This window comes from Zonotrichia albicollis, chromosome 8, assembly GCF_047830755.1.
Source record: "Zonotrichia albicollis isolate bZonAlb1 chromosome 8, bZonAlb1.hap1, whole genome shotgun sequence".
Taxonomy (NCBI): Eukaryota; Metazoa; Chordata; class Aves; order Passeriformes; family Passerellidae; genus Zonotrichia; species Zonotrichia albicollis.
In genome coordinates, this window is record NC_133826.1 from 43,693,399 (window position 1) to 43,713,751 (window position 20,353).

Here is a 20,353-nt window from a genome sequence, read left to right on the forward strand (position 1 = left end):
CAGTGCTTATGGCCAGGGAGGCACCCCTGGGTTGTCCTGGGAGGCTCTGTGTCTCTGTCCCAGTTACCCCTGGGCTTTTGCCCATCCCCTCCAATTTCCTGGCTCAGCCATCCCAGGGAGCACCTGAGCAGGTAACAGTGGCGTGGATCCCAGAAAGAGGAAAATGAGGGGGTAGGGGGTGCAGGCAGTGGCTGGGGGGCTGGGAGGGGGGGCAATGGGTCCCTCTGGCTGGGACCTCAAACACTTTCATTTTCTCTTTCCTGCAGCAGAAAAAAGAGGTCATTGGTTCAGTTTATAGAATCCTTTTAGCAGTTGTTGTCTCATTAAGTCACTCACAATAAAAACAAACAAATCCTGAAGAAACTGGATGTTTTTGTTCCCTGTAGGAGCCCATTGGTGCACCCCACAGCAGCATTTGCTTGTGAATAACAGAGTGTGTGGAATCTCCCTGAGTGTCCAACAGCTCCCTGGGATTGTTCCCTGCCTGCTGGGCAGCAACACAGCCCCTAAGGAAGCCTTTTCTTGGGCCACATTTAGGAACTCTCCCCATTTTGCTCATTCCCACCCTGCAACTTGACTGACTTCCCATGGAGGAAGGGGAGAAGCTCTGTCCATCCTTGGGACAGTGCACAGGAATCTGTGGGAATGCCCATGTGTGCCTCAGGGTCTGATTCCCTGGTAAATCCACTCCAGCCTGCCCTGAATTCCCCTGCCTGGGCACTTCCTGCTCCTGCTCTGACACCCCTGTTCCCCAGCCCCTCGTGTGCAGCCCCTGCTCAGTATTTCCATACTTTTCCCTCTCTTCTGATGTGCACATCCAGGACCCAAACATTCCTTCCATGAGGTTTTTAAGGGCTGACAGGTTTTGTTCAAGAAGGAGGGTCCAGGTCAGGATGTTGAGCAGATTGTTGTGGGATTTGCAGTAGTTTTGTGGTTTTCTCAGACCCTTGGGCAAAGGCACAAAATGATCAATTGCTGCATTTCCAGATTAGTTCCCTCACAGCTGCCCCTGCAGAGGGGGATTTCCAGCCAGCCCTGCTCTGAAAACCATCACAGGCCCTCACAGAGCCACTGCTTGGGCTCCCTTTGGGGTTTCTGCTTCTTGCAGAGCTGAGAAAACCACAGGCCAGGCCTTTTTCCACCCACAGAATTCTCACCTCTGCAGCAGCTCTAAAGGTGCCAGAATCAAAGCCAAGGGGGCAGGGGGGACCCTCAGGTGCTGGCTGCCCCCTGGGGCTGGGCAGAGCAGGGCTGGGCAATGGCCATCCCTTTGCCGTGGGGCTGGGCCATGGCTGGGCCCCACTCTTGCATTGACAGGGGTCCCCAGGATGTGCCACCCCTGGGACAGGCACCAGGAATGTGCAGGGACATTTCTGGAAACGCTACCCCTGGGACAGGACACCCCATGCCAGGATGTGTCACCCTCTGGGACCGGATCCCCCCAGTAAAGGAACCCCCTGGATGTGGCCCCCCAGGACCGAACCACCCCTTTGCCATCTGACTCTCAGCACAAACACCCTCTTCCTTCTTGTCCAGGGAAAAGAAAGTGTTGAGGGGGCGCAGCCCAACACTTCCATCCCCCACAGCCTCCCCACCCTTCCCTGCACCCCCCACTCCCCTCGCTCCCCCCACCCTTTCCCTGCTCAGGTGCTCTCCAGGATTGCTGAGTCACGAACTGGGAGGGAGGCGACATGGCACAAAAGGGAGAAAAATAAGAGAAAATAGAGAAATAAAGGCATGAAAAAGTGAAGGGCAAGGGAGGCCACAGAGGCAGAGCTACCAAGGACCCCCATGCCCAGGAAATGAGCAACCCAGGGGGGCAGTGTTGGGCCCTGGGTCACCCCAAAATCTGAGGCACCCAGGAGCTGAGACCCCTGGGCCTGACCAGCCACTGCCCATCCCTGGGACTTCCATTCCCCGGGAAATCAAATCATGGGACCTCCATTCCTTATATTCCTCTCTGTGATCCCCATCCCAGTACTGACATTCGCCAGGATCTCCATGGCCCAGGGCCCCCATTGCAAAGGAACCCCCTCCTGTTCATTCCATCCCCTGAAATCTTCCTTTCCCAAGAACCTTAAAACTCTCAGGAACCCCTGTTCCCACAGGAACCCCCATTCCCCCAGAATCCCCATCCCATGACCCCAAATCCCTGGAGCCCATGTTCCCCTGCGACTCCCATCCCTGAGTCCCCCCAGCCCTGTACATCTCCATTCCCACGGACCTCATCCCTAGGATCTCCCATTTCCCTGGACACCCTTACCCAGGTCCCCAAACGAACTGAGGCCCCCCAGTCCTGGGAACCCCATGTCCCACTATGTCCCACCCTTGTCCCCAGCCTGTGCCCAGCTTGTGGCCACCCTGCCCCCACTGTAGGGCCACCTACGCATGAGGACAAAACGTGACGTCGCTTCCTTCCCCTTCATCCAAAGAGCCACCAGCCAGGGGAGCGGTGGCCACAGCAGCGAGTGACAGCCAGTGCACATGGCTGGGGACACCGGGATGGCCGGGAAGGTGGCACTGCTCCTGTGGGGTGAGTGCCCTGGGCAGGGGCCTTACACCCCAGGGATGGGGAGGGGGCACGGGGGGGCTGTGGGGTCCTCTGATGTCCTCAATGCCAGCAGAGCCAGTCCATGTTATGCACACTGAACCTTGGTGGGACTGGGCATATATGGTAGTGTTGGGGACAGGGAGAGGGAGGCAGGAATTCAGGGATGGGGATGTGGGGACAGGAATGTGGGGACTGGCACCTTTGGGCTCAGGGAGCTCTGGGGATAGTGACAAGGGAACTGGGATGCAGGAACAGATGGGGACAAGAACGGTGAGGATGTGGCCATGGGGATGGGATCATGGGGAAGGGATCATGAGCTGGTGGGGGTGACCTGGGCCAGCATGGGCTGTGTCCTTGGTGTCCTTGTACCCAGGGTGTTCACAGTGTCCCCATGTACTGCCTCAGCCCCAAGTGGCCTTGGTGTCCCTGTTCCCAAGGTGTCTGTGCCAGAGGGATGTGGTGCATGGGTGGCTGTGACACAGACATGTCCCCTGACCATCCAATTCTTTTGTGGCCACCCAGACACATTTTCTAACAAGAACTGCTGTCCCCATGGGGACAATTTTGGGACATCCCCCACACCCTCTACTCCAGGTGCTGCTACCCCTGCAGGACCACCCCCAACCACCCACCCCCACCCACCCTTCTCCCTTCTCCTTTCCAGCCCAGACGCTCGGCCTCGCTGGTGGGTCCTCGGGGGATGCCATGGCCCCACCCTGCTGTCCCCAGCCCCACCCTGGCCCTGGCAGGCTGGTCTCCTCTGTCACCCACAGGTGCCCAGACCACCCAGCTCCTGGTGGATCCTCCCTGGAGGCCAGCGGTGCTGTGGGACTGGGTGACACTGACCTGCCAGGGCTTGGGGACCACCGGTGCCACCACCTGGTACAAGGATGGGCAGCTCTGGCGGCAGGAGGGACCTGATAGCTTCACTGTCACCGAGAGAGGCACCTACATGTGTCACAGACCCGGCACTGGGCTCAGCCCCCCTGTAATGGTCTCAGATGGTGAGTGGGGATGTTAAATGATCAGGGTGGCCCCTGACAAGTCAGAGTGGACTCTACTCCTTAGGTGGCATCACTACCCTTGTGTGGCAAGAGCCTGTGCCCTGCACACAGGGACATCCCAGTGCACCCTGATGTTCTCAGGGTCACAGGGACTACCTCGGACCTGTCTTGAGCCCCTTGATGAGAGGGGACCCTCCTGTCCCACAGATGATCTGGTGCTGCAGGTGCCAACAGGGGTGCTGCTGGAGGGGGACACGATGACACTGCGCTGTCGGTGCGGCCATTGGAACAACACAGTCACCAGGGTGCGATTTTACCAAGACGAGAAGGAAGTGAGGGGGTTCATCAATGGGACCGAGCTGTCCCTGTTCCCCCTGCAGTTGCACCACAGTGGCCACTACAGCTGCGGGGGCTTGGTGGGGTCCTGGCAGTCACGGTCAGCAGCAGTGACAGTGACAGTGCATGGTGAGCACCCCCATGGCTGGAACTCCAGTCTCCTGACACCCCCAATGACCCTTCCCAGCAGGCTCAGAGTCACAGTCCTCACCTCCCCTCTCCTACCCTGAGCTCTACCTGGTGCCTGTGCTGGAGGGACCCCTGAACCCACCATGGGGTCCCTCCTGACTCTCAGCTGCCTAAGCACCCCCAGCCCCTGTGGCCCCGAGCCCCCCTCCTGCACGTGTTCTACCAGGAAAGGCAGGTGGTGGGGGGCCCACAGGGGTCCCCGCAGCTGCTGGTGCCCGCCGTGGGGGTCTCCCACTCGGGTAATTACAGCTGCCAGGTGCGCTCCAAGTGGGGGCGGTGCGGAAGAGCAGCGCTCGGCTCCATGTCACGGTGCGCAGTGAGTGTGGGGATGGGCACAGGGAACTCCCACATCCTGCTAGGGACCCCTGCCCTGGGCACCTCCATGTCCCCCAGACACATTTCTTGGGTCCTTCCATCACTCTACATGTCCCCTCACCCTTCCGTGGTGTGACACCATCCTAAACATCCCCCACCACACCAATCCCTTCCCATCCCCACGTCCCCTCTCTGGCTGCCAGCCCCTCCCTGCGGCCTCAGCCCTGTCTCTGTCCCCGCAGTGCCTGTGGACAATGTCACCATCACCCCCGGTGTCCTGGAAGTGACACCACAAGATAAATGGACTCACAGGGAAACAGGTGGGGTCCCTCAGGTTCGCAAGGGAGTGCAGGACCCCTGGGGTGATGGGCAACCCTGATGTGTCCCCCTCTGTTTCTTGCAGGGGCCGCAGGGATCGGTGGAGCCCTTTTGTTCCTGCTCCTGCTCATGGGTGTCATTGTGGCCTGGCACCGATGGCACAGTGTGGGTAGGTGACAATTGGGGGCACAGGGGTCTCAGGGAGCTGTAGAGGCCCCCAGACCTGGGGAGCAATAGGGCAGCACCCACAGCCCCAGAAGTGTGACCTTGTCTGGGGTTCCTGTCGGGTTTGGGGAGGTGCTGGAGAGTCCTGGAGGGATGTTGGGTATTCTTTCAGGAGCTCTGGGGATGTCGGGGGAGGGTTTCTGTCCTGCTGGGCTTTGAGTTCCTGAGGCTGAGTTGGTAAGGGACACTGGGGAAGTTCATGGATTCTGGGGGCCTTCAGGGATACTTAGGGGTCCTGAGAGAAATTGAGGGTCCTGTGGGGGTTCAGGAATCCTGAACGGGTTCAGGGCTCTGGGACCCTGCAGTCACCCCATCCCTCTTTCCTTTGCAGCTGCCAGGAAGCAGCAGGAAAGGTGAGTGGGGGGCTCAAACCACACTCTCCCCTTTTACCGCAACCCCCAAGCCCTCCCATCCTCTCTCCCACATCCACTTTATTTCCTCAGGGCCCCCCCGGATCCCCCGGCCCCCCCAGAGGAGGGGGAGGTGCTGTACACCCACGTCGTGGTCACCAAGAGGGCAGGGGGTGAGTACGGGGGGGACACACACAGAGGGACACGTCACCCACGAGTGTCACCCCACCCAGATCACACAGCATGTGTCTCTCGCATGGTCCCCCTGTGCCACTACCCTCCAGGATTCCCAGGTGACCTACGTGGAGCTGCGGGGACCCCAGGGGCAACCACAGGAACCCGGTGACATCTAGAGGAATGTGCTGTGACACTGGGGGAAACTGGGGGGCACTGGGGGTCCCCACCCATGGGCACCCACTCATGAGTGTGCTGCCACTAAAAACTTTCCCTCTCCCTCCCAGTGGGGGCACAAAGGTGCCAAAAGGCTAAGAGAAGAAGAATTTCCTGCAACAGTAATGAGAGAAAATAAAACCAACACAAACCGGAACAAGGTTCAACGTCCAAATGGTCACACGCAGAACGATTTCCAGGCAAAGTCAACTGAAAAGGAACAAACCCTGAACACTTCCCCAAGCACGTTTCCTCCACCAGCGGAGCTGGCAGGGCCCTGGACTTTCTTTGCTCTGATGGCCAGAGCTGCCATCAGGAGGCTCTTGATTCTCTTGTCCCCTGTCCCTTACCCCTCCTCTGACGTTTTCCCCACACGATGCTCTCACAAAGGCCGTTTGGGGGTTCCAGAGCCTCCCCCTTTTCCACAGCAGTCGGGATCAGGCCATGGCGCAGGGTGAGGTGTCAGAGAGTGGAAAAGTTTCATTTCTGGAGGCATTTTGGGACAGTTGTGTGTTGCAGGGATGGGTCAGGCCTTGCTTTTGGTGAGATAGGGCTCCATCTGTCCATCATTGTGTCACCCATGGCACACTGGGGGACAGTGTGACGCTCTGCCAAAGCCAGCTCCTGAGTGGCCAGGTGACCAGAAGTGCCAGCTGGGGAGAGGGCACTTGGTGGCCTAACTGCTTAAAAGCCAGAGTATGAGGCAGCCAAGTCCCTGACCATGTCTGTTTTTGGGGTGTCTGTCCCATCCACTCTGGAACCCAGGATTTGGCAACTCATTTAAATGAGAAATATTTGCCAAGGAAAGTGGGAGCATTCTCGGAATGGAAAGGAGACCCATGTCTAAAATTTTTAAATTTGAAAAATGATTTGGCATTCAAGCAAAAGTGCAGGAAAAGAAATAACAGCTCTTTACTGGGAAATTTATAAACCAGAACAGAACAAACAACACAAACCCAGAACTTTCCCTCCTGCTCAGCACTGTAGGTTTTTGTGGCAGTTATAACCGCGGCCAGCAGGGGGTGCTGCAGGGAGCACTCCAGGCCAGCAAGGGGCGCCCCGGTCCAGCTCCATCCCCTCAGGGGCCATGGCGGCCTCGGACGGGAGGGAGGAGGGGAAATCGCTCCTTTTGCAAACTCACCGGCACCAATCGGTCCTGGCACCGCCACCGGCAGTGGGCAGAAGCTGCCAAGGCAGCAGGTTGGATCCCAGTGCCCACTGGCAGCGTAGCAGTGTCCCAGGGCCAGGCATATGCCCTGCAGAGTACTAGCCACTGCTCTCCATGATCCCAAATGGAAGGAAGGCAGGGCCTGACCCCAGGCAAGTTTCGGGTCCACAGCAGCAGCTCTGGTGGTTTTAAACCACAATTCCTGCAAGTCCTCAGACTTTCTCTCCCTTTTCCTCTTTCAGCCCTGTCACAGCCACTCTGGAAATGTTGAATTGCCCTGGGATGTTGAGGAAAGCTGGTACTCGGTGCTTACTCTGCCTGGGCTCCTCAGGGGGCTCCAGAGCACTTTTGGAGTTCCTGCTCTTCCTGGGCCACTTCTGGTCCTGACACAGAAGCCACAGGGGGAGGAGGAAGAGGAGGAAAGCAAAGCCACAGCCCTGAGGGCTCTGCAGCTGCAGCTGGAGCACAGGGACAGCCCGGGCTGGGAGCAGTGCCTTGGGAGGCCAAAATGGGGCAAAACTGGAGCTGGTTGGGCCAATGCCCCTGTTCTGCTCTGGGAGCTCAGACTCTTAAGGAGGTGTTGTAATTATAGCTGGTGTTACTGAAGTTCAGCTGTGCTCCTAAATCATCCCGGTGCACAAACCGATGGCTTTGCTGCCTCTTCCAGGGATTTTGGGCTACACAAGGTAGTATTTGATACCATTTGGGGGTCAGATGCTGCCAGCTCTGCCCACAAGAACCTTTCTTTACTGCCCAGAAGATTTTTGCTGGTGCTGGGGATGATTCAGTGCCTGTGCCATGTGGCTGGTGCTTCCTGCTGGCCTTCCAGGAGGGCTGAGCTGGAGCAGTGGCTGAGGTGGGAGCAGCTGGAGGAGAAGGTTTCCCACGGGAACAGCACCTGCCCATGCAGGTGGAGCAGGAGTGCCGAAAATTTTGCAGTGTGGTCAGATGAGGCCCAGAGGGGCTGGGCTATGGTGGGCACCACTTGCCATTCCTGCTTCCCCCAGATTTTGAGACAGAACAGTGACACCCATCGGCTCCCAAACCTCTCAGTGCTCAGGCACAGCCTCACAGGAGGTCCCGGGGATGATTCGGATGTTTCCAGACTCCTTCCCGACAAAGGGCAGCACTCCGGGAGCCGTCAGCAAATCCTGAAGGAGCAGCCTGGGGCTGCTGGAGCCCGAGTGCTGCGGGCAAGGACGGCGTGAGGGAGCCGGGCCCCGCTCAGCCGGCGCTGCCCCAGGAACGTCTCATCCTGCAGGAGCTCGGCAGCCTCTGCCGGTGCCGGCCCCGGGGCTGTCGGGGGCGCGGCCGGAGGGGCCGGGGGGCAGCGGGTGGGAGGGGCCGGAATGGAGGGACCGGGACCCCACTGGGGAGCCCCGAGCGTGGAGGGAGCGAAACGGCGGAGGGGAGACCCCGGGACAGGGGGGAGCAGAGACCCTGCGGTGGTGTCTGCGGAAAGGAGGGACCGCAATGTTGGTCCTGGAGCACCTGGAAGGGGCCCAGCTGCCATTGCGCTGCGAGTGCCGGGACAGTCACGGGGTGTCCGAAGCCACTGTCGCGATGTGTCAGGACCGAGCGTTGCCAGGGTAAGGCCCCCACAGCTCCGGGAAGTGGAGGGGTACCCTGGAAGGTGTGCAGCTGGTGTGGGGCAGAGCCCTGTCTATTCCCTGTGCCCTGTGCAGGTGAGGAGGGCAGGGAAGGAGGAGCTTTGGGAACACCTGGAATCCAGACAGGGTCACTCCCCACAGCCCCATCATGGCCATAGGGCAGAGCCACTGCTAAATATTTCCCACATTTCCCTCTTGTCTGGCAGCTGAGCCAGAACTCAAACTTTCTTTCCATGATGTTCCAAAGGGCTGCAGGTTTTGTTCAAGAAAGAGGACCCAGTCAGGTTGTTGAGCAGATTGTTTTGGCATTTGCAGTAGTTATGGGGCTCTCTTAGTCCTTTGGAGACAGGGATTAAATGATCAATTGCTGCATTTCCAGATTAGTTCCCTCACAGCTGCCCTTGCAGGGGTGGTTTCCAGCCAGCCCTGCTCTGAAAGCCATCAAAGGCCCTCTCAGAGCCACTGCTTGAGCTCCCTTTGGGTTTTGTGCTTCTTGCAGAGCTGAGAAAACCACAGGCCAGGCCTTTTTCCACCCACAGAATTCTCACCTCTGCAGCAGCTCTAAAGCTGCCAGAATCAAAGCCAAGGGGGCAGGGGGGTCTCTCTGGTCCTGGCTGCCACCTGGGGATGGCCATCCCTGTGCAGTGGGGCTGGGCCATGGCTGGGCCCCACCCTTGGATGGCCACTGGCTTCAAGGAGCAGGAGTTTGGGAGCTCCTTCCTGGCTGGGGCTCCATTCCCCAGCTGCTCTTGGTGGCTCACATCCTGCAGAGGCTGAGCAAGAATGGAGAAGTCTGGAGCCCCCCGGAGCTGCCATCCCCCAGGACAGGAGCCCCTTGTCCAGCATGTGTCCCCCCTGGGACAGGATCCCCACAGGACAGAACCCTCTCCCCCCCACCATGTGACACTCAGCACAAACGGCCTCTTCCTTCTTCTGAGGAGAGAGAAAGTGAAAGTGTTGGGGGGGCACAGCCAGATACCCCCATCCCCCAGCCTCTCTACAGACCCCTCACTGTTACTTGCCCCACTCTGGGCTTCCCCTAGCCCATTCCCTACTCAGTTGTTTCCCAGAACAATCAAGGAACAAACTGGGGCATTGTGAAATTGAGGGATCAAAGGGAGGAAATGGAAATGAAGAGTGGAAAAAGCCCCTGGGAGCTGGGGGCACACAGACTCAGAGCCCTTCAGAATCTCCCTGGCGTCACCCCCAGGCCATCGGCACACTTTGGGGGCTGTGCTGGGCTGTGGGTCACCCCAAAATCTGAGGCACTCAGGGAAGGGGCTCCACCCCAAGGACCCACCGAGCCACTGCCCATCCCAGGCACCCTCATTCCCCTGGGAACCCAACCATGGGACCCCCATTGCTTCAGTGCCCCTGTCCCTGGGACTCCATCCCAGTACTCACATTCCCCAGGATCTCCATGGCCCAGCACCCCATTCCCAAGGAACCCTCTCCCATTCATTCCATCCGCAGAAATTCCTCTTTCCCCAGAACCTTGATTCTCCCAGGCACCCTCATGCCCACTGGATCCCTCATTCCCCTGGTACCCTCATCCCTAGGACAACCATCCCCTGACCCCAAATCCCTGGAGCCCTCATTGTTCTGGGAGTTCCATCCCTTAGTTCCCCCAGCCCTGGGCACCCCCATTCCCATGGCACCTCCATCCCTGGTGATTCCCACTCCTCAGAACCCCCATTCCCAGGGACCCAATCCCTTGGGCTCCCTATTCCCCTAGAACACATCCCTGGCCCTCCAAACACCCTGTGCCACTCACTCCTGGGAACCCCATGTCCCAACTTCTGCCACTCAGCCTTGTCCCCATCCTGTCCCCACCCTCCCACAGCCTGTCCCCAGCTTGTGGCCACCCTGCCCCCACCAGGTGCCACCTACACATGAGGAAGAAACCTGACCTTGCTTCCTTCCCCTTTGGCCATAGAGCCACCACCCAGGGGACAGTCACCCCCAGCAGTGAGTGACAGTCTGTCCACATGGCTGGAGACACCGGGATGGCCGGGATTTTGGCACTGCTCCTGTGGGGTGAGTGCCCCATGCATGGGACTGACACCCTGAGGATTGAGCCCAGTTAGGCAGAGACCAGTGGGGAGGGGCCATAGGGGGGTTGCAGTGTCCCCTGGGGTCCCCAATGCCAGCAGGGTGGGAGCCAGTGTGACCAGAGTTGTGGGGAGGCCATGAGGACAGGAACAGGGGAACTGGGATGTGGGGACAGAAACAGGGGGATGGAGATGTGGAGACAAGGATGTGGCAAAAGGAACTCTGGGGCTGGGGCAGCTGTGGGGAGGGGGACAGGGAATCAGGGATGCAGAGACAGGGACAAGGGTCACACACCATGTGGATGGGCCATAGGGACAGGTGCCATCTCACTGGGATCATGGGCACAGGGCCATGGCTTGTGGCCGTGGGGACAGGCGCTGTAGGGCTGGTGGAGGTGACCTGTGCAAACATGGGGTGTCCACAGTGTTGCCATTTCCTGCGTCAACCCATGATGACCAAGATGTCTCTGTGCTCAGGATGTCCATGCCACACCAGTGTTCCCATGGGGACAGTTTGAGGACAGACGCCTCACCTCATACCCCGGGTGGTACTGTCCATTCAGTCACACCCCCACTGAGCCCTGTCCCTTCTCCCTTCCAGCCCAGACCCTCGGCCTCGCTGGTGAGTCCTCAGGGGATGCCATTGTCCCACCTCGCTCTCCCCAGCCCCACGCTGGCCCTGGCAGCCTGGTGTCCCCTGTCACCCACAGGTGCCCAGACCACCCAGCTCCTGGTGGATCCTCCCTGGAGGCCGGCAGTGCTGTGGGACCGGGTGACACTGACCTGCCAGGGCTCGGGGACCGCCAGTTCCACCACCTGGTACCAGGATGGGCAGCATTGGTGGCAGGAAGGACCTGCCAACTTCACTGTCACTGCGAGTGGCATCTACAGGTGTGACAGACCTGGCACCGGGCTCAGACCCCCATGAGAGTCTTAAATGGTGAGGGGGGTTTGGGTGTCTCCAGCCTGGCACTGTGGGGACCCTGAGGGCTCTGGGTGGGCCCCACTCCATGGGTCACCTCCTGTGTTACCAAAGCCCGTCCCCTGCTCTGGGGACATCCCAGAGCATCCAGTGCGGGGGAAACCATGCTGGAATTGGGGATACCTGGTGCGCTGGGTGAGACCCAATGGAGGGATCCCCATCAAAAGAGGATATTCCGGTGTGACAGGACCCCTCTCTCCCAAAGCTCGCTTGGTGCGGCAGGTGCCAGCGTGGGAGCTGCTAGAGGGGGACACGATGACACTGCGCTGCCGGTGCTGGCGGGACATGTCGGTCACTGAGGTGCGATTCTACCATGAGGACAAGGAGGTGGGGAGGTCCCTCACTGGGACCAAGCTGTCCCTGTCGCCTCTGCAGCTGAACCACAGTGGCCGCTACCGCTGTGGGGGCCAGGTGGACTCCAAGGTGGCGCCGTGGATGCTCTCAGCGCCGGTGACAGTGACAGTGCATGGTGAGCACCCCCACGGCTGGAAATCCAAACTCCTGACACCCCCAAAGACACCTCCCAGCAGACTCAGAGTGACAGTCCTCACCTCCCCTGTTCTTCCCTGAGCTCTTCCCTGTGCAAGTGCTGGAGGATCCCCCAAACCCACGGTGGGGTGCCCCCTGACTCTCAGCTGCCTCAGCACCCCCAGCCCCCTGTGGCCCCAAGCCCCCCTCCTGCACGTGTTCTACTGGGTTGGGCAGGAGGTGGGGGGCCCCGCAGGGGTCCTTGCAGCTGCTGGTTCCCACCGTGGGGGTCTCCCACTTGGGGAATTGCAGCTACCAGGTGTGCTCTGAGGGGGGGGGGGGGCTCTGCGGAAGAGCAGCATCCAGCTCCCTGTCATTGTACACAGTGAGCGCGGGGATGGGCACGGGGAGCCCCCACAGCCTCCTCAAGTGCCATGGTTGGGGACCTCCATGTCCCCCAGAAACATTGTTGGGTCACCCCGCCTTTGCCCAGTGTCCCCTCACCCCTCCCTGGTGTGACCCCATTCCTGACATCCCCCACCACATCCATCCCCCCCATCCCTATCCCCTCACACCGGCTGCCAGCCCCTCGCTGTGGCCTCAGCCCTGTCTGTGTCCCCTCAGTGCCCATGGACATTGCCACCATCACACCCGGTGTCCTGGAGCTGACATCGCGAGACACAGGGACACACAGGGACACAGGTGGGGTCACACAGTGTCACGAGGGAGTGCAGGACCCCTGGGGTCATGGGTGACCCTGATGTGTCCCCCTCTGTTTCTTGCAGTGGCTGCAGGGGTCAGTGGGGCCATTTTGTTCCTGCTCCTGCTTGTGGGTATCATTGTGGCCTGGTACCAGTGGCACCGCCTGGGTAGGTGACAGTGGGGGCACAGGGCTCCTGGGGATCACTGGGAAGGCCCCGAGAGAGGGAGGCCATAGGGCTGCACCCACAGCCCTTGACCAGGGAGGAGCTCAGCCCCCAGTGACCATAGCTCAGAGCCCTGGGGAGCTGTTGGAGGGTCCTGCAGGGATGTTGGGGGTTCTATCAGGGGTCTCCCCCACTGCCAGGCTAGGGGCTCTGGGGGCTCAGGGTGTTGGTGCAAGTAGGGTGGGTCAGGGATACTGGGGGTGCATCAGGGATACTGGGGGGGCCTGGGGAGAATTGTGTATCTGGTGGTGGTTCAGCATTCCCAAGGGTGAATGGGGGCCCCTGGGTCTCCAAACTCACCCCTCCAGTTTTCTTTGCAGATGCCAGGAAGCACCAGGAAAGGTGAGTGCAGCCTCCAGCCCGAAGACACCTTTTACCCAAACCCCCAGCACCTCCCATCCCCTTCCACACACCCCCTTATTCCCACAGGGCCCCCCCAGACCCCATGGCACTCCCAGTGGAGGATCCTCAGGCGACGTACATGGAGCTGCAAAGGCACCCATGGGAACCCAGCGACATCTATGACAATCTACACCAAAAGCTGTGATGCTCTGGGAAGCGGGAGGCACTGGGTGACACTGGGGGTGCTCCCTCCACACCTCCTGTGGTTGCCCATCCTTCCAAGGGATGTGGCCATGAGTCAGTCAGAGGCTACACAGGGCATCCTGTGCTCCCCATTTCCTTTCCCAGTACCCCCAAGGGCTCCCCCATCCCTTTGCTGGTACCTGCAGGGGCTCCCCAGCCCCATCCAAGTGCCCAAGTACCCTCAAGTGACTGCTCCATTCTCTCCCCACAGTGCTTGCAGTACACCCAGGGCTTCCCCATCCCTCCTCTCACCACCCCTGTCCCATCCTGCTGTAAAAGGGGGAGTCAGGAAGGATTCTTGCTGAAAGGTTTCTCATATGAAAATGAAACACAAAAGTGGCAATATTATATCTGAGAACTGTTTATTGGTAAAGGGGGTAAGCGTTCGTACTAAGGAGGAGGGAAGGGAATAGAAAGGGAAAAGGATAGAGAGAGAAACAGAAGACAGGGACAGCTTTACCACAAGGAGCCTGGGTGCTCTGTGGGCATCAGCTCGGCAGATGGAGTGTGTGTGCTGCAAGCCAGGGTGAGCCCACATGGCTTTTGTGAGTGGCTGGGCATGATTTCCAAGGACGGCACCTGCGTGTCTCTGGCATGGGCGAGCGATGGCTGCAGGCTGGCTGCTGCGGGCTGGCTGCGGGCTGGTGCTGCGGCACTGGTGGCTCTGGGCTGGCTGCGGGCTGGGGCTGTGGCACTGGGGGCTCTGGGCTGGCTGCAGGGGCTGGGGCTGCGGGGGACAGGTGCAGCAGGCTCGGTGCTGTGGGCAGCATGGGAAACGCGGCAGAGGTGGCAGGTGGGTGCAGGCAGCATCAGCTCCATCAGGGAAGCAATGAAGGAATGTCCAGGACAAGCAGGAATGAGCTGCCTCGGGGAAGCAGCGAAGCAGGGAAGAACGGGAGCGGACAGGGAAGAAGGACCACCGGGAGGAAAAGGCGGTGTGGGGGGAGTATCGGTGATATTTTTCCCAACAACCAGGGGGAATGATGCATCTGACACCATCTTATCAGAAGGCTTATTAATTACTTTATTATACCATATTAGTCTATATTATATTACATTATATCTAAACTGAATCTGCCAAGCACTCAATGGCACTCCACTGCACACAGTCTCATGGCAGTCAGTTTACTGTCCCCACACACACACACACCTGGATTCAACTGGTCAGTGAATCAAAACTCTCACACCAGAATCCAATTACCAATTCCCTTCAGGTAAACAATCTTCCACAATGAATTCCACTCATGAACAACACAGGAGCAGTAAATGAGATAAGAACTGTTTGGATCCTTCTTTGCTTCTCTCACTGTTTCTCCCAAGTTCAGAGAATGTCAGTCCCACAGGGAAGGAGGGCCAAACTGACCCTCCGAGCGAGCCCCTGATCCCTCCAAGAAACCCAAAGGAAATGCTCCTATTGTGTCACAGTTTGCTGCCTTCATTTACAAAGGCTCCTCCCACTGCCCAATTTCCCAGCCATTTTTCCCAGACGTTTTTCCAAGGAATCTGTCCCACCAGCCAGTGGGTGTCACTCACAGCCCCATCACTGATGCTTTCTCTCCCCTGATTCTCTGTTACGTGAAGCCTCGCCAGGGACAGGGTTCCCAGCACATGGACAACCCACAGAGTCATTTTTCACCTCATGCATAGCATATGTTGAGACATAAGTCAAAATCAGATTTCTTCCTCTTAACCCCCATGTGCTTAGTGGCTCTGCAATCCCCCTCCCAGTGCTCCCACTAAGGTGGCTCACTGGTGCCCATCCTAGTTCCAAGGGGGCACAGGACCTGGTTCCCTGCACCTGGGACAAAAATACAGCTTTTTGTTTAAACTGGCATAAATTGTGTTTCTTTCTTCAGCTCTTTCAAGGAAGTTGAACAAAGTGGGAACCTCCCTTGGAATGGAAAATATGACCCGCTTCACTCTGAACAATTATAACTTTGAAATTATGGGTACTTTAGGCAAAAATGTGAGGACAGGAATAGCAGTTGTTTACTAGTATGTATTGTGAGAAACAAGTTAATGGAAGTTGACTTTAGCTGTTGATTATATGAACTGATATTATATTATTGAGTATACTATTGATTAAATATTGCCATGTTGTTCAGATAGTGAAAAGTATTGTGGAGTGGCTGCTGTTTTTGTTGTGGCCATCCAAGGGTGGGGCCCAGCCATGGCCCAGCCCCACTGCACAGGGATGGCCATTGCCCAGCCCTGCTCTGCCCAGCCCCAGGGGGCAGCCAGCACCTGAGTTGTCCCCCCTGCCCCCTTGGCTTTGATTCTGGCAGCTTTAGAGCTGCTGCAGAGGTGAGAATTCTGTGGTGGAAAAAGGCCTGCCTGTGGTTTGCTCAGCCTTGCAAGAAGCACAAAACCCAAAGGGAGCCCAAGCAGTGGCTCTGAAAGGGCCTTTGATGGTTTTCAGAGCAGGGCTGGCTGGAAATCGCCTCCTGCAGGGGCAGCTGTGTGAGAACCAGTCCTGAAATGCAGTAATTCATCATTTTGTCCCTTTGCAGCAAGGGACTAAGAGAGCCCCAAAAACCTTGTATATCCCACAACGATCTGCTCAACAACCTGACCAGTTCCCTCCTCCTTCCTTGCCTTAAACATGTAGCCCTTTAGAATGGCCTGGGAAGTGTCCCGTTCTCGGCTGTTTTGATGGCCTAGAAAGGCTTGGAAAAGCCTTGGGGGCAGCCCACGCTCCAAAGGACGAAAGGAGTCTTCAGGTTTTTTCGGTCTTCAGTGTTTATTAATTTTTTATCTACAATATCTTCTCTCGGCCCGACAGAGATCCGCACAGCACGTCAGCCATGAGCACACTGCGTGCCCTTGGGGCGGTCAGTTATCTTTATACCCAAAACTACGTATAAGATATTTACTCTTTCCCCCCAATACCTTTCACCCTTATTGACAAGTGTACTTTTAGCAAGAACAAATCCCAAAGTGCCACCACCACCACAGAAGATGGAAGACAAGAAGAAGAAGAAGGAGGACAGGACACGCCCCAGTTCCTCCATTTTGTCTCCCTAACACCCCTCTGTACCGAAATTCTAAACCCTGTGTTTCACCCCATAACTAATCTATCTCTTCACCATTTATCTCCTGTGATTCTCCCATCCTCCTACAGATGATGTTTCCTGTGCAGGGTCAAAGTCCAACCACCAGACACTCTGGCCATGTTCCAGGACCTCCGAGCCCCCCAAGGGTTGTCTCAGTGTCTCAGCACATCAGGACTGCTGTGCTGAGATCCCACAGGGAAGAGTGTTTGGCTTTTGGCTATGGCTGCCAGATGGGAGGGAAAAGTGTGGAAATATCGAGCTGTGGCTCTGCCCCACAGCTGAGGTAGGGCTGTGGGGAGTGACCCTGTGTCGATTCCAGGTTTCCCCAAAGCTGCTCCATCCCTGCCCTCCTCACCTGAGTGAAAGCCTGAGGGTTGGCAGGAATTGTGGTGTAAGGACACCAGAGGGGCTGCTGTGGATCCAAGATGAGCCTGAGATCAGGTGCTGCCTTCCTTCCATTCTGGATCATGGAGAGCAGATGTGGGTGCAGGGCATGTGCCTGGCCCCAGGACACTGCTACGCTGCCATTGGGCACTGGGATCCAACCTGCTGCCTTGGCGGCTTCTGCCCACTGCCGGTGGTGGTGCCGGGAGCGATTGGTGCCCATGAGTTTGCAAAAGGAGCGATTTCCCCTCCTCCCTCCCGTCCGAGGCCGCCATGGCCCCTGAGGGGATGGAGCTGGACCGGGGCGCCCCTTGCTGGCCTGGAGTGCTCCCTGCAGCACCCCCTGCTGGCCGCGATTATAACTGCCACAAAAACCTACAGTGCTGAGCAGGAGGGAAAGTTCTGGGTTTGTGTTTTTTGTTCTGTTTCATAATTTTCCTCATAACCTCCTCTTATTCCTTTTACTACACTTCTGCCTGAAATCCCATAATCTTGGAAATTAAAAAGAATTTTAGACATGGGTCTTCTTTTCATTCCAGGAACATTCCCATATGCCTTGGAAGATATTTCTCATTTAAATGAGATGCCAACTCCTGGGTTCCAGTGTGGAGGGGACAGACACCCCAAGAAAAGACAGGGTCAGGAACTTGGCCACTTCATGCTCTGTCTTTTAATTCAGTTTGGCCAGCAAGGTTCCTCTTCCCAGATGGCACTTCTGGTCACCTGGCCACCCAGGAGCTGTTTTTGCAGAGCGTCACACTGTCCCCAGTGTGCCATGGCTGACACAATGAAGGACAGATGGGGCCCTGTCTCACCAAAAGCAAGGCCTGACCCACCCCTTCCATACACAGCTGTTCCAAAATGTCTCTAGACATTAAACTTTTCCTGTCTCTGACTCCCCACTGTAGCAGGCTCCAAGCTGGGTAGGGCCCCATGGAGGGCTGAGGCTTAACGGTTGGAATTGCTAAGTCATGATGAAATAGCAAAAGAAGCTCCTGTCTTCCGCCTTTCGGACCCCAGCTTATCTCTGTAACCCCATAAGTCACTTTCCCCTAACCCCTACTATAGGACAAGTTTGGATCCACTTATAACCTATAAAAAGGGGCTGTTTTAGCTCATTCTGGTTAGAAGAGCCGTCGCTGGAACCCTACACAGACCCCTCAATAAAACCATCGCTGTGGAACCCCAGGACGTTTTTTTCCCCTCTCTCACAGCGTCTGCTTCCTGACTAGCCTGCAAGGCGCCTCAGCAAGCAAAGAGCGGGAATCAGAAGAGAGCTGATAATCACTAAAGAGCTGATATCCAATAAGCTTGCTAAGGTAGCCAATGGCTACGAGTGGCCTGGGTACTCAGACACTCTGTCCCCGGGAAGGATTGAGCTATCCAGCCCGTGCTGCCTGCTCAAAGAAAAATTTGCCCAGCAGGGAGTCAGGACTACCCCACCCTGTGCCATGGTCTGATCCTGACTGCCCTGGAAAATGGGGAGGCTCCAGAAACCCCACAGGGCCTTTGTGCCATCCTCGTGTGGGGAACAGGGCAGAAGAGGGGTTTGAGATGATAGAAAAGAGAATCCAGAGGCTCCTGCAGGCAACTTTGGCCATCAGAGCAAGGAAGGTCCAGAGCCTTGCCAGGTTACTCTGGAGGAGGAAACGTGCTGGGTACAGTGTCTAAGGTTTGTTCCCTATTGGTGGCTTTCCCTGGAAATCGTTCCTTGAGTGACAATTTGGACTCTGAACCTTGTTGCTGTTTCAGGAAATTGTTCTTCTCTCAGCCCTTTGGGATCTTTGTGCCTCCATGGGGAGCAGTAGGGAAAGGGGCAGCAGCCCCTGGTGTTTACTGGCAGCCCAGAACTGCAGAATCCCATTCCTAAAGCTCAACAAAGCTGAACATACACCATCTCTGCCAGTTTAACCAAAAAGCTGCACTTTGGACTAATTTAGAAGGAAAGGGGTCAGGTGCCCCCTGGAATAGGGAAGAGCCTGAGGAGCCATGGGTGTACTGGGAGCACTGTGAGGGGGAAAAGGGAGCACTGGGTGCCCTGTGCAGGCCCCCCGACCCGTGATCATCACCCCAGGCAGGATGGGCCACCATGGGAGCCATGGGATGGGGACTCCCAGTGTCCCCCATTGTCACAGCACGTTCCCATGGATGTCACTGGTGTCCTGCAGTCACCCATGTAGTCCTGGCAGCTCTGCGTGGGTCACCTGGGGGTCCTTGGGGGAAACAGTAAGAGACACCTGGCTTGGGGTGACACCCATGGGTGACATGTCCATGTCCCCACCCATCCCCCATACTCACCCCCTGCCCCCTCCTGTCCAGCCCCACCCCAACCTCCAGGGAATAAAAGGGTTCTGGGGGGCCTTGTGGGGATAAGGGGGGGTCTGAGGCGTGTCTGGGGAGGGGGTCAAGGAGAGCCATGGCTTGAGCTCCCCACTGACCTGTCCTGGGATTTCCTGAGAGCTGCAAGAAAAAGAGGATGGGGTGATCATGGGATCCCCTGGGCCCCAACCCCACCTGGGACCTTTCAATGCCCACTGGACCCCTGAGGCCCCACCAGACACTGATTTCTACTGGATTGGGATGCCCAGGGATGGGGTCCCAGGGGAATGGGGGTCCCAAGGGTTAGGTAGACTTAGACTCAGGAATGAGGGTCTATGAACAACGTGGCCTCAAGGGGGATTTCTGATCATGGGATGGTGGCCAAGGATGTGGGTGCCAGGGTTAAAGAGGGCCCTGTGAGAATGGGGGCTCTGTGAGATTGGGGGTCCTGGGGGAATCAATGTCCCCAAGGGAAGGGGTGTCCCCAGATCTGGAATTACCAGGATGGGATCCCATGGAAATTGGGGCCCCAAGTGTTGGGTGGACTCAGACTCAGGAATGAGGGTCCAAGAACAACTTGGCCTCAAGTGATCAAGGGGTGGTGGCCAAGGGATGAGGGTGTCAGGGGAAAGGAGGGCTCTGTGAGAATGGGGGTTCTGGGGCAATCAATGTCCCAAAGGGAAGGGATGTCCCAAGGACTGGAATTCACCAGGATGGCGTTGCTTGGGGTTGGAGATCCTGGGGAATTGCAGTCCAGGGATGGGGGGCTCCAGGGAAGGGGCGAGTGAAAGAAATGGGGTCCCATGGTTGGGATCCCAGGGGAATGGGGGTGCCAGGGACAGGCAGTGGCTGGAGGGGCATTGGGGTCACAGCCCTTCCCTGGGTGCCTCAGGTTTTGGGGTGACCTGGGGCCCAGCATTGTTTTTTCTGGGCAGGCATCACATGGGGGTTCTGGATAGCTCTAACTCTGTCCCTCCCCTGCTCTTGACTTTTACCTCTCTTTATTTGTCTATTTCCATTATTTTCCTCACTTTTGTGCCAGGTTCCCTCAGCCCCAGTTCCTGGCTCAGCAATCCTGGGGAGCACCTGATCAGGGAACAAGTTGGGGGGGACACAGGGGAGGGGAAAA

At 57.5% G+C, this 20,353-nt stretch overlaps 2 long non-coding RNA genes across 2 annotated transcripts; both read left to right on the plus strand.

Annotated features, from left to right (window-relative positions):
• The first annotated feature begins 3,320 nt into the window (after positions 1 to 3,320).
• On the plus strand, positions 3,321 to 4,709 carry LOC141729917 (uncharacterized). Its single transcript, XR_012581481.1, has 3 exons — positions 3,321 to 3,555; positions 3,763 to 4,020; positions 4,638 to 4,709. It is a non-coding gene; the product is annotated as an uncharacterized LOC141729917 (long non-coding RNA).
• A 7,900-nt stretch (positions 4,710 to 12,609) lies between these two features.
• On the plus strand, positions 12,610 to 13,854 carry LOC141729916 (uncharacterized). Its single transcript, XR_012581480.1, has 3 exons — positions 12,610 to 12,826; positions 13,204 to 13,225; positions 13,313 to 13,854. It is a non-coding gene; the product is annotated as an uncharacterized LOC141729916 (long non-coding RNA).
• Positions 13,855 to 20,353: the final 6,499 nt, after the last annotated feature.